The sequence below is a fragment of the Periplaneta americana genome, chromosome 10, assembly GCF_040183065.1.
Source record: "Periplaneta americana isolate PAMFEO1 chromosome 10, P.americana_PAMFEO1_priV1, whole genome shotgun sequence".
In the NCBI taxonomy this organism is placed as follows: Eukaryota; Metazoa; Arthropoda; class Insecta; order Blattodea; family Blattidae; genus Periplaneta; species Periplaneta americana.
In genome coordinates, this window is record NC_091126.1 from 91176113 (window position 1) to 91191586 (window position 15474).

At 37.6% G+C, this 15474-nt stretch overlaps 1 protein-coding gene across 13 annotated transcripts in view; it reads right to left on the reverse strand.

The window, feature by feature from the left end:
• Positions 1-15474, reverse strand: part of Cadps (calcium-dependent secretion activator 1) — a 942652-nt gene that overhangs the window by 370411 nt on the left and 556767 nt on the right. The gene's annotated exons all lie outside the window — the stretch shown is intronic.

Consider the following 15474-nt stretch of genomic DNA (forward strand, 5'->3'; position numbering starts at 1 on the left):
TTAGATATGGTATTTCAATACATTTTTCAATTAAATTATTAGAAATGACAACGGTACTGTCGGCAGTGCGTTATCTTTCGTATAAGCTCTCGCTAATTTATAAAGTTCTTGCAGCATGCATTTGGTAATATATTTGATTCTGTATTGTGTAGCGTTGAGTTTTCGAATAGCGCGGCGTTAATGAAATTAAAAATGACAGGAATTCAGCATCACCTTTTCATTCCATATCGAGCTAATGGACAGATAGCCTATCATAGGCCACTGATAGGTATAAGAGTAGGTCCGCAAATCATTTTCTTTCGCTAGTAATATATAATATAAGCGTGGATGTATTATTATTATTATATTATTATTATTATTATTATTATTATTATTATTACTATTATTAAAGGTATGTGTATTTTATTCAATTCTTTTTCGGCTGAATGAACCGACAACCTTTCGTGGTTTCCGTCTGTGTAATGTCGAGGCCATACAGAGCGCGATGTTCGCTACGTCCGCAAAATATAGCTCTCTATATTCACAGTTGGGCTGACCACACAGAGTTGCGTACGCGATGTTCGCTATCTTAGCTGCGCCGCAGAGTGTTGGTTCTCGGCTATATTTTCAAAATGTCCAATGGTCTATTGCACACTCACACTCACACTCACACAAGAAAAACAGAATTACAGTAAATTTTGTTTACATTACGTAGAAACTGACTGTGTCTATTTTAGTGAATTATGTTCTTAGGATTATATAATGATTATAATTCCATTATTTCAAAAGATGTCAATGTGGTTACAAGTTTTTTAAATAAAGAATTATAAATATTTACCAAATATAATTTCCCTTGCAACTATTCAACTTTACACCCATTCTTAAGCTTTTCAGAAATGGTGATTGACATTTTGGAGGTTATGGAAATTTTGGCCAGGAAATTCGGAAATTGTCCCACTATGCGACGTGTTGAAGAGTCGTTCCTAACCTACCCCTAGTCAGTCACTCACTTACCCACCCACCCACCCATCCACCCACCACCACCACCATCACCACCACCACCACCACCACCACCACCTATGTTACAATAATCTTTGATGTAAAATCTTAGCTTAAAATGTGACTGTTTCACTGATACTGCTCTAAATGAAATGTTTAATCCTATATTACAATAATCTTTGCTGTAAAATTTAACTTAAAATACCGGTACGGTACTACTACAACACAAGTATTATCCTTCTCTACAACTGTACTTTACAACAAATTTTTTTAAGTGCTTGTCCTCAACTTTGTTGAAAAGAATACTGACATGCACTATCATTTCGCTAAATTCTTCCGTCGGCACGGAATTACTAATTGAAGGAAGATCGCCGGATTCATTTCTTTCTATCAATTTGAAATGAATTGTATGCTTTTTTTTTTTAATTACAGTGGTGCTGTAAATACTATTTTTAGAAAAGATTATGTCAGTCTTGCATTAAATATACACAATTATGTAGTTATGTAGCCACTTACACAGGCACACTCTATTCCGAATTCCTTTTCCCACTTCTGTACTTTCGTACTTGTTTAAACATTTAAAAAATATCGATTTCTTTTATGTCACTACTAATACATACCGTTAAGAAACGCGATTGTAGAAAGAAATTGGAATGTCTTTTTAAATTAATATTGTTACATTTGTTGCACATTTCAAGATATTGTCCTACATATAGTCGCTTCGAAGTGTCTCTGGGAGCGTGTGTTTGCCCTATATAGATATTTAATATTGTTTAATATATTTCAAAAAAGTTATCTTTTTTATCTTAGCTTGAATGGTTTTCTGATTATATATGTGTGGACAAAATGAGGTGGCTCCTGAAAATAATTTTATCTATCCCTAATAAAAATTATTTCTTATTGCACAAAAGCAGCCTTTAAATAAATACTTTTTTATTATTATCATTAAATCCAGGTGATATTTTGTACATAAGTACTATTCCTGTTATTCACCGATTTATACATATAGATACACGAACCAGGTATAAAATCACAATACCGGAGCGTGCGGGAAGATTGCTGAACTGTAGAGTGAACTCTTGACTCGAAACTTGCTTTCCGTATCAAACGAAGCTAGTACGTTCGATGTATACCTAACTTGTATTCAAAGTAACCAAACGCAGGACTCTAAAATTATAACTCTCCGAAAGCTGCTCATTTTGCAGCTAAAATGTATAGTCATGTTTTCTTCCACAGTGTTGTATACAGAAGTTTGTGAAGTGTAGAAATTTCTCGCTTAACATCATAATATTCAACAAGAGATTTACGTCGTACTACAGAGTGATCGAACTTTTCCAAATCCTTTTTATTTGTTATGCTTCTTTTTTTCTGGGTGATACAACTCTCTCACCACTCTCTTCTGCATTCCTACAGTCATTCAATACATTTTTTTCTATACGACAAGCGGATCTGAAATCCTGGAAAATATGTGAACAAAACTGCTTGGTTTCGCTTCCCTACCTGCAACTATTTCCTCCCTTGGACCTGTTCTCTTCCCGAACCACTTCGAACCTGACCATCTGCCTATACTTCGCTCCATAATGTCTGACCGGCGACGTAAACACTGCTGGAAGAGAAGGAGAGAAGTATAATTGCTATTTAACCAATGATAGAGGTCTCAGTCCATGCTTGACTTAAAGTAGGAGGGGCTAGAACGCTTCAGATTGCCAAACTTCATGATAAGCGTGGAATGAGTCTTCTGCCATTGGTTCATTAGCAATCATCATTATCTCTTCCTCTGGCGGCAATGTTAACGTCGCCAATCAGATATTATGGAACGAAATATATGTATTTTACAAATTGAGATACAACCTAGTGAGAGTCCGTGGTTGCCAGTTTTCTAAATCTTCTGCTTTTAGTGTTAGATATTTATTATATTATACAGTGCTTTATAGTGTTCACTTAATTTACATCAGTGCAATTTCAGTATTATTGAAATTATTTGTATTTAGTGTAGTTTAATCCTTGTATGATTTTAGATGATGAAAAGCCTAAAAAAAAATTAATAATACTTACTTAGGACTTTTAAGGAACATGGGGATTCATTGCCGCCCTCACATAAGCCAACCATCGGACCCTATCCTGAGCAAGTTTAATCCAGTCTCTACAATCATATCCCACCTCCCTCAAATCCATCTTTGCTGTATTCGTGGCAGAGAATAATAATAATAATAATAATAATAATAATAATAATAATAATGATAATGATAATGATAACGATAATAATAATAACGATAATCAGACGATTGAGATGGTCAGGACATGTAGCACGTATGGGCGAATCCAGAAATGCATATAGAGTGTTAGTTGGGAGGCCGGAGGGGAAAAAGACCTTTGGGGAGGCCAAGACGTAGATGGGAGGATAATATTAAAATGGTTTTGAGGGAAGTGGAATATGATGATAGAGACTAGACTAATCTTACTCAGGATAGGGACCAATGGCGGGCTTATGTGAGGGCGGCAATGAAACTCCGGGTTCCTTAAAAGTCAATAATAATAATAATAATAATAATAATAATAATAATAATGGGAGCAAACTTCAAACAAAGGGTTTTTCTATTTTCAACAACCTCATCTCACCTGTGATCAGCAAAATACCCTTAAAACTTTTATGTCTTAAGAAAAACCAAGGCGTGATTATATTTATTATTATAATGCCCGAATTGTTATATTTTAAATGTCTTCTGGACAATATAGGATCTTTGTTTATATTCTGAACAAGAAAAGAGTTCGAACAGTGCTTGCTTAATCTAGCCAATTAGAATGCATAGTTAATTTCATTTCACCAATATGACTAATTCAGCTGTGATTTACTGCGCATGAATACACTTGCTGAAGACTTTGATAAAGCCCTGTAGTCCACCGCTGTGGACTAACGGTTAGAATGTCCGATTGTGAAACAAGCGGGTCCGCGTTCATATCGTGGTTGGGAAAAGTTTTCTTTTTACTTGGTTATTTAACGACTCTATATCAACTGGACTCGAAGTTAACACTTTTAGTTTCGCTACGTCAATTACACTGTGTATATGTATCCAATGCCTACCCACTTTACTTGCGTGATTCTGGTTCCGCATATTGCGGATAGATGACAGAAATGTGAACCATTTTCAAGTTTCACGCCACACTATGCATGATGTGTATCGTGAATCGTCACAGACCTCACAAGTGGTAAATCTAAACTGCAACGTATCACATTTCTTCCCTGCAGATGATGTAATGCAAAAGTAAATTTTACGCAATAATAAAATGGGCATTCACCAGCACCGTAGCCGCTCATGTGACAATTTTTCTTTCTCTCTTTCACGCCTTGGGGCCAAGTAAGATTAAAACTTCTACAGATAAAATATAATGCAGCTAATGTAAACGCATGAGCACTGCAGATACTTATCGGTTAGCCCAGCGGTGCATATTCAAGTCCGTACGGGTTGTAGCACGCGACGAGCAAATTGCCCTGCGTGCGGGTTAACTTTCTTCCTCTACAATAATGCAACGAAAGAGGGGTAGCGGTGCAAATGTTGTCCATGCATACGTTAGGTAGAGCAGCGTTGTATAGAACGAGGAGGAGATATACTGTCCTTAATATGTGGAAAACATTGCATTATTTAGAAATGCAGTATTCAGAGACGCTAAATGGAACGACTTTAATCTGGAAAACATAGAAAAAATGCACTTGATGACCTATAAAAACCACATAGATCCAATACATTTCTTGGAGAATGTATTTATTTGCTATTATGTATCGTCTCCGACTACTCAGACAAAACATGATTTTTCATAAAAGTCCGGGTTCTACCTATGACCACAGTCTAGTACGTACAGTCACGAAGCTCAATACGTAGTAAATATGCATCCATAGATATTTTCTAACCACTAGGATCGCTAATATGATCTAATTATAGACAATGCTAAATAGTACCGGCACAGTCTATTGTTCCTAGCACTCTCACAACTCAAGCTTTGAGACTGTATATACTAGAATGTGCTAGGACTATGTTTACTGTTTGGTTTCGTCATCGGGAATTGTAATTGGGTAGAGTTACACACGCACTCTGTGATTGTCAACAATGACGTAAGACGTATAGTTCAAAACTCCGTCGATACGGCTGATCAGTTTGTAGTTTGGTGCATACGAACGCCGCCGTGCTGACTTTAATAATATAACGTACACTGACGTCGCCCAGCGCTCAAGATATACCGTGAATTGTGTACTACAGAAGATGACAGTACCCAGTAGTTTAGACAGAGGAACACTACAAAGAAAGTACAAGAGAAAGTTGCACATTTAGACATGCCGTCAGTTTTTCTACTTGTGGAACATAATATGTTAAATAAGTAGAAAAACTAATTACCTTGGCAGAAAGTAATGCGTTTCAATGGGTTGAAGTTATATGTCACAGGCTCTTACAAGAAGGTGCAAGAATAATATCCATTCTTAAACTACGACAGAGACAAATGTTTATGTATGAACATATTAAAAAATTAAAATATAAACCTTAAGCTAGTGATGTTAAAGAGGAACGCGACCTTCGTTAACGATCTCTGATAAAGAATTCCTCTTAATATTAATAAAACGTAAGCTATAAAAAAGCGTATTGGAAATTACATTTTTTTTAAAGACTGCGAACGGTGTTTGCAACTCTCTTTACAGAATGTTATCTTTTTATATAAACACATGTAATAATAACGCCGTCAGCAAGAAAAGCAGAAACAGAAACGACGGTAGCAGGGACAATATAGCACAGCTGTAGTAGTAACGAGTGTCTCATGTAAAAGTTTTGCACAAGTGAATTTTCTCGTTTCCCGTCAGATACAATACCTATCACCAAGAAGAGTAGACAATACTGTGCGGCGCTTTTGTTGTCTCCTCTGACTTCCTTACTGCAGTTTGCGATTTACGAACATATAGCAGACAGAACAACCAGTCTATTTCCTTCATATCTCGTGTGTGGTATGATCATGGTGAGGTACAGCATTGAATAACGCGTGCTTCTTGTCGAGACATTTATTGCAAAACAAGTCCTATCATAAATGCATCACAAAGCAATGCCGTAACAGAATTATTCTGATGCATATGCAGTGAAAGTCAAATTCATGTTTTATGGCAAATTCAGAATGTTTTGTAAGTAACATTTTGAATACATTAAGTCAGAAAGTAGATACACATAGTCACTTTCAACAAGATAATACAGTGCAACGATCCACACTGCAGAAAATATCATGAGCTTCGTAGTCATGTGTTCGTGGATCGAATCATTACTAGAGGTCTATGGCGGAACTGCGGTGGCCGAGTGGTCAGACCTTCAGCCTGTCACGCAGGCAGTCAGGGTTCGAGTCCCGGTCAGGCCTGGGATTTTTCATTAAAAAAGGTTGCAGCTGGAGTTTTCTTCGGGGTTCTCCCGTTTCCCCATATTAGGCATCTGCATCGTTCCGTCAACTTTTCTCCATTTCCTCGAACGCCGACTGGCAACGCACGGAGGTGCTGGCCTAAGGACGAGTGGGGTTGTCTACTCGAAACCTGGGTAAGTCCGGGTCAGCTTACTTCATACCCTAAGGGTGAAATCTACATATGCTAGTTGATTTTGATGATTTTCTAGTTTGCAGGTTGAATTTTATTTTGCCAACTTCGTTTCGAATTTCGATACTGACAAATACATTGCAACTCCACAAATAGACACTCCACAAATAGACGCTCACTCTCGTATACTTCACGATACAAGGTAAGTCAACGCATCCTGTCCCGCGCTGCACAGGGCTAACCAGTTGACTATACTAAAAGCCAGGTTATGAACCGACGAAACAGGAAGTAGTTGGATGGGCGAGAGGAAAGTGCGGGTTAGAAGGTAGCCTGTGCAGTGATGACACGTTGAGTGTGGGGATGGAGGGGAGAACAAGAACGGAACGGAACTTTTCATTGGACCTCGCGTGAAAATGTCGTCTGCTAACGAAAATCTGGCAACGGAATCACGGAGACAGTGTAGCCAGTTTATTTGCAGTACCACGTGCATTACGAGTCGCATTTCGTACCAGCGTCATTAGCTCGTGCTTTCTTAAAAACAGTAATTTTAATTACTAATATTGTGGATAGTGTTATCGAGAACTATATACAGCAGTTATTTTAAACATATCGGTGACAAACGCTGAACACACTTTGAATCTCGCCCCACTATGTGGCAACAGAGCTCAGAAAGAGACCAACAGAACGTTGCTTCCGGTTTAGTCGGTTCATAACCTGGCTCTTAGTATAGTGCAGTAGTATGCAGATATTCGTACACGTTGGCATCAAGGCAGGGAACAAAAAATGTGTACTTATGTTGAAGCAGAAGTTACAACTATTGGAACGGTTTAAAAAAAGGTGAATCAATCAGAGCCATCCCTCAAGAATTTGACATTTCGATCAGAACAGTGCATAGGATAAAACAAAATTCATCTAATTACGAGGCATTCCGTAGTGATTATAAGAAGCTTTGTTATTATCAGTTGATTGTAGGATGAAAACACAGCTTATTTTGTGTATTTCCTAAATTTAATCAATAGGGATGATTTATGTTCTCTCTTGAAGGATATATACCATTTTAAAATAAAGTAATACACAAACACAACTATTACAAGATATGCTCAATAAGTTTTTGTAGCTTTATTCTCTTCGGCTCTAATCAACAATAACAAAAATGCAGGTTACCAGGCGACGATAGAAAAGATGCGAAAACAAATGAATGTGGTGTATAAACAATTGAATGCTATCTTCATCTTACGATGTTTGGTGACGTATATACGTCCGTTGATGTATTTAAATTCATTAATTGAATTCTATTTCATATTCAAGTATAAAAATATAGGGGTGCCATTTGAAATTTCAAAGTGGGAGTGGTTAGGAGTGGGAGGTGAAATCTAAAATGCAATTAAGCCTTGTTTAAGACTTCCCCCTTGATATCTAAATTTACGTGATTTTTTTTTTTGGTTTACATTGAATTCAATAATTAACTAGTTATTTAGAGTGGAAAGTTTTGAAATAATATATATATATATATATATATATAGAGAGAGAGAGAGAGAGAGAGAGAGAGAGTTTCTCCTTTAGAAGTTTGTTTTATGTTTCAGATGTATCACGTATATATTATACTTAATCACGGATTTGTTTTGTTATATATTTTGCATATACTACAATATTTATTATTTTTTTATTTTATTGGGTTATTTTACGACGCTGTATCAACATCTAGGTTATTTAGCGTATGAATGATATGGTGATAATACCGGTGAAATGAGTCCGGGGTCCAACACCGAAAGTTACCCAGCCATATATACTACAATATATTATTTAAAAGTATATACGTTAATTATTTATGTTTCGGTCCGCACGCCATAAAAAACATTGTACACCCTTATGTTTACCAATGTCCGCAGTGCTCCGTAGAAAGACAGCGTTCGTACCTCGTCTCGCACACGGACCATTGCTGTGTCTATTTGTGGAGTTCCACTGTACTACAAATGGTAGTGATTTTGTAACTAGTACGTTGGCAGCTGAGACAAATATCGACAATATTTTTCGGTACTGGAGTTCCATGAAATTGAAATTGTACTAGATTTCTGAGTCTGTTACTGGAAGCTAGTGAAATTTGAACATACTAATAATTAATTAATAGCAGTATTAATATTAATACATAATACTTATTTATGTGTTGCGTTGTGGTTATAATTCAAGACTATAATCAGGTACGTTTTCGGAGTTAGTACTAATAATTTCATGTGGTCAAACAAAATACATTTTTAGGTTAGGTTTCGTGAGTCAATTGTTCATTGAAACCAATGAATTTCGTAATGCCAGACAAAATACTTGATATGTTGATCCCTTTCTCGTATAGTTTGCCTACGAAAATATGTTACAAATTATTGAATTATTTAGAATAACCTTCCAACATAAAGTACGGTAAGTAAATAAGTCATTTAGTACGAAGGATCGTGTGATATCTGGTAACAGTTGGCAACACTGACAAGACGCCAATATTTGCTGCTTGGGAACTGTTCTTATGTGACCCTCACTATAGGTAGTCACCTGGTGTGTGGGTTTGGGAATGAGCCTAGCTTGAGGGTTAATGCAATAGATAATGGAAGGTCGCAGTGCTGGGTCGTAGTGCTCCCTCCCGAAATTCCATTCCATTCCATTTTTAGTAGTAGTAGTAGTAGTAGTAGTAGTAGTAGTAATAATAATAATAATAATAATAATAATAATAATAATAATAATCCGTGGCGCTACAGCCCGTGAAGGGCCTAGACCGACCAGCCGGCTGCTGGCCTCACGCCCACATGCCGAAGCAGAGGTGGACGATCATCCAACCAGAATGGAGGTATCGTGTGGTTAGCACGATGATCCCCCCAGCCGTTATAGCTGGCATTCACAACCGGATTTCACTACCTATCATAGCTCCCCAAGTGCATTACGATGCTGGGTGGGCACCGGTCCCATACACTGGCCGAAATTTCATGAGGACTCGAACCAACGCGCATTCCGTAACGCGAGTCCTAGGCAGGATGCCTTAGACCGCGACGCCACGGCGCGGGACAGTAGTAGTAGTAGTAGTAGTAGTAGTAGTAGTAGTAGTAGTAGTAGTAGTAGTAGTAGTAGTAGTAGTAGTGGTGGTGGTGCAGAGCGTTCACTTACATAATGTAGGTCGACCGGACGCACAGTGTGTAAAAACGCAAATCTAGCTGGACAGAATTAATAACTTCTCTGCATTCAAACGGATTGTCATGAACTTTGTAAAGAGCTTACGGGTAGCATCTATTTTTTGCGTACAAACTCTCATTACATTTATGTAAGAGGAACTACCCCTTTATAGGGCTAGAAGTATCAAGAAATAATTGTTCACCATTTATTAACAGGAGGATATGTTATTATATGTTTGGCACAGGATGCAGAAACAATCCACGATTTTATTTTATAACAATTCTAGAAATCTATACAATAAAGCAAAAAAATTGAACGAAACAAAAAAGATACGCTTTATCATTGCGATTTATGTCACGAATTGCTAACAGTCGTCATTAATAATTCTAATTGAACGTAAAATGTTGAAACCACAACAAAAAGTGGAGTGCGTGCTTTGGCTTGCTGAATTTAAATCTGTTACCAGAGTTCGACGCCGATTTCGTCTAGAATTCAACGTAGATCCACTTACGTTGAAATCAATTTTGCAGTGGGATAGAACTCTTAAAGAGGCAGGATCCTTGATTCCACAAACAGGAAAAACGTCCCAAGAAAAAATAACCGAAGAAACGATCGATTGTATACGAAATGTATTCAACCGGAGCCCACGGAAGTCCATTAGGCAGACTAGTCATCAGTTACAGATTCCCAAATCAACTGTTCATGACGTTCTTCATAAACGACTCAAACTACGTGCATACAAGCTCCAGCTTCTTCGCCGCATTCAGTCGAACGATAGAAGATTACAGTATTTTGCGACTGAAATTCTGTGACTTATTAACGAAAACCCTTTATATCTTCAGGAAGTGGTATTCAGTGACGAAGCTACATTCCATCTCTGCGGTAAAGTTAACCGCCATAACTGCCGCATATGGGGTTCCGAGAACCTTCGTGCTGTAGTGGAACAAAAAAAAGGGGGAAAAGTTAATGTTTGAATGGGGTTAATGCACAATTATGGTACATTCTTCTTCTTGGAGAAAATCGTGACTGGGCACAGTTACCTTGATATACTAGAAAATTTCGTTGTGCCTCAAATCCCCCTTGGATCAACATTTCATAAAGACGGTGCTCCACCACATTATCACCATGATGTCATTACATTCCTTCATGGAAATTTTCGTCGTCGTTGGATTGGAAGAGGCGGACCCAAAGAATGGTCACCAAGGTCTCCTGATCTGACTCCGTTGGATTTATTCGCCTGGGGATTCATCAAGGACTTCGTATAATATCAACAAAATCCAATTCAAAATTTGTTACAATTGAGACAACGCATCATGATAGCAATTGAGCACATAACGCCTCAAATGTTACAAAACATCTTGGAGGGAATTGGAGTATCGTTTGGACATTTGGAAAACAACAAGAGGTAATGACATTGAGATATACTGAACTGGATGTAAAACTTGGAGAGTTTTATATAACATTAAAACAAATTTTCAGTTAATTACTCTTATGGTTAAGTCAGGTTTTTTCTTTTATTTCTTGATACCTCTAGCCCGGACATGGTGTATTTTTTTGTATAGATTTCGTTTGTGCAAGAGACACTATCCCTTTGTAGTGGTGAATTTAGACAAAATTAATAAATTCTTTCCTATATAACAGATTTTTATGCAACTTTGTGCTGAAATTACAGGTAGTATACACAATGTGATTACAAATTGTTTCCCATACAGCAGATTTTTACAAAATTTTGTACAGGAATTACAAAGAGCATAGACTACACTTTTGTGTAGAACCATTGGTTACGTTAGTGTAAGAGCAATTACCTTTTTATAAGGTGTGATTATAGAGAAAAGTAATAATTTCACTCCTCTATAGCAGATTTTTATGAAACATTGTATGGAAGTTACTGGTAGCATACATTTTTAGTGTACAAACTATATTTACAATTCAACAAGAGGAACTACCAATTTATACGAGGTGCATTTACACAACGTAACAAATTTTTATGAAACTTTGTACAGGAGTTACAGACAGCATATTTTTTGTTTACAAACTCTGATTACATTAAGTATTCTACCAGTAACGATTGTAGAGTGTTTCATAAAACTATATTATATAGGAGAGAAATTAATTTTGTTTTTTATTATTTTACGATTAATTTTGTCTTAATTTACCTCACTATAAGGGGGTAATTCCTCTTATAGAAACATAATCAGACTTTGTAGACAAAAAATATATGCTACCTGTACATTCTGTGTAAAGTTTCATACAAATCCGTTAAATAGGAGAGATGTTATTAATTTTGCCTAAATTCACCCCCTATAAAGGGGTAGTTCCTCTTACGGAACCGTAAATATGGCGGATAGCTGCTAGACACGTGTTATTACGCTCCGACTTAGGTGATTATTAGCAGCGGTTTTAGAGTGCATTACTATTTGAAAGTGTTTAAAAGTGTCGTGGTATATAATTTTGTGTTATTTCGCATTCGATTTCTACGACAAAATGGGTGGAAATAGCAATAATAAGAAGTCATCTCCCAGCGAGTTCTCCGAAGAAGCTGTCCGACGCGTCATGGTGGAAGCGTTGAAAGATCCCGGCATGCTGCAGGTACTGACGCAGGCCATCAGGACCGCCATTGTGGAGGACTTGAAACAAACTATTGCTGAAAACAGTGCTGTGATAGAAAGCCTGAAAACAGCTCTAGAGGAGAAGGACAGGCACATTAGGCAGCTCCAGATGAAGGTGGACGATCTGGAGCAATATCAGAGGCGACAGTGTTTACGGATTTTCGGTGTGAGTGAAAGTGAGTCTGAGAACACGGACACTATCGCCATTGAAGTGGCTTCTAAAATAGGAGTACAATTAACTGAAAGTGATATCGACAGAAGTCACCGAGTGGGGCGAAGAAACAGTGATAGGCCTCGGCCTATCATTGTCAAATTCGTCAGCTATAGAAAGAGAGCTGAGGTATTCAGAAACAAAAAACTGTTAAAGGGTAGTCTTGTTACCGTCCGTGAAGATCTAACTAAAGCCAGGCATAATCTGTTAAAAGAATGCATAACTAAATACAGCTTGAAAAACGTGTGGACACAAGACGGAGACATTATTGTCAAAGTAGGCGAGCACAAACACAGAATTAAATGCCCAGAAGACATGATCTGAACGAGTCGGCTGCGTAAAACTAGTAAGGCAACTAATTTTAATATACTGCAATATTCAATCTATATTAAATTTTACTCTATCAGTAACTTTACGTAATAATTAATTCTTTTTCATTCTTATTTTTATCATTTAGTACTGTAAGTCACTTTAACTTTTACCATATAATAACATTATTTATTAATTAATTATTTTTCTTCTTCACATTCTTTATCATTTAGTACTGCAATTTTAAGTTATTATTGCTAGAAAATAATTTAAAAACTTGAATTGCATATAAGTTGGTACAATTGAGAACAAAAAGCAGCATGTTCACCCGACAGTCCCTGAGGTCAGTGTACAGAGACCGGTCCCCTCTATTAACACGAACAATAGCAATCCTACCTGCCCACTGCCCTGTACCGCAGACATACTCAAGGCTGCGCTTTCTTTCTCTCCTTTGTCACTTAATGTTGTTCACGTGAATGCTCAAAATCTGTTGTGTCATTTTAACGAATTTTCTTCTATCTTCTCACCTTTAGACATTCACGTTATTCTTATCTCCGAATCTTGGTTACATCCTAATCTTCCTTCCACTCTCGTAAACCTTCCTGGCTATACGCTTTGCCGTAATGACAGAGAGGGCAAGAGAGGCGGAGGGGTGGCTGGTTATATTAGATCCGATTTGCGACCTAAAATTATTCATCACTCTCCAAGCCAGTACTCTGCCAAACCCGAGTTCATGTTCATTGAAATTTGCACCTTATTTACAAAATGTCTAGTGTGTGTCGTATATAAACCCCCACATATATGACGTAGATGATTTCGAAACCGCCTTACTAAACGTAACGCCGCAATATGAGAACGTTATAATCATGGGTGACTTCAATTCAAACTTACTTGACTTACATTCTAGTACGACTAAAAGACTTAAATCATTCTTTCAGTGCCTTGATATGGTAATCCTACCCCTAGCTCCCACACATCATACGGAAGGTACAGACACATTACTGGACTTGATAATTACTAACAATGCCGACAAAATACTGACGCATGGACAGTTGCCTGCACCAGGACTATCAGGGCATGATATCATTTATCTATCGTTTAATCTGCAGTGTCCTAAATCGACTCCTAGAGTAATTACTTACAGGGATATCAAAAGAATAGATGATATTGCACTGAAAGAAGACGCTGCACAACTTCCATGGCACATGATCTGGACATTACGAACTGTAGACGAGAAAGTAGACTTATTCAATACGTTAATACTTCAACTTTATGACAAACACGCACCATTAAAGACCAAACGTACCAGAAAGACCCCAGCCCCTTGGATGACGACTGAAATACGTAGCCTGATGTCCGAACGCGACTTAGCCTATAGGAAATACACCCGCAATAAAAACGACGAATATTTTAACTTATATAAACACCTAAGAAACAGAACGACTCAACTAATAAGAAACGCTAAACTGAAATACTCCTACAAACTTATAGAGCCCAACACAACCCCTTCCGAGTTATGGAAAAATCTGAAGGTTATTGGACTTGGAAGGGCTAGTGAACAAGCAGACATACCCATCCCACTTGACCGATTGAACGAACACTTTGTAAAGGACCCGACCTTAAACAACACAACGAAACAAGACACAGTTTTGCCTGACTCAGCTCCCCCAACTCGAGACAAATTCTATTTTACTGACGTCACTCCTATTGACGTAATGAAAGCCATCCGACGCATCAAGACGAAAGCTCAAGGGCCAGACAACATTAGCATATTACTCATACAGAGAATACAAGACATAGTAATACCTACAATTGCACACATATTCAATAGTTCCTTAATCACTTCAACTTTCCCTAAAATATGGAAGCAAGCTTTCGTTCTTCCTCTTCCAAAAGTCAAAGTTCCCACCGACCCGAACGACTATAGACCAATCAGTATCCTGCCAGCCATATCAAAAGCACTGGAAAGAATCGTACACAGACAAATTACTAACTACATGAACGAACACAAACTATTCGACAAGTATCAGTCAGGTTTCAGAGCTGGACACAACACAAGCACTGCTCTACTTAAAGTGACAGAAGACATTCGTGAAGCAATCGACTCTAATAAAGTAACAATACTAACACTTCTTGACCTTAGCAAAGCTTTCAACTCTGTAAATTTCGACCTGCTCACCCATAAATTGAGAAATCTGCATTTGTCAGAGACTGCTGTGAGTTGGTTCGAATCCTACTTACGGGAAAGACAACAATGTGTTGTATCCGGGAATCGAAGCTCTTCCTGGTTTAACATAACATCAGGTATACCACAGGGTTCGGTACTCGGACCATTGTTGTTCACGATATATGTCAGTGATATTACATCTCATGTAAGGCATTGTAACTATCACTTGTATGCTGACGACCTTCAATGCTACATCTCTTCCCGCTTAGATCGAATAAATGACGCTATAGATAAATTGAACAAAGACATTGACTCGATTGTGACATGGACAAAGAAATTCCATCTTAATATCAATCCTGGAAAGACACAAGCAATCATATTAGTACACAAACGGCAAACCGACGCTGTAAAGCACCTCGACATTTCCCCCGTTAAAGTAAGTACAGTGCATATCCCTTTCAGTTCTTCGGTAAAAAATCTTGGCATTCACATGGAT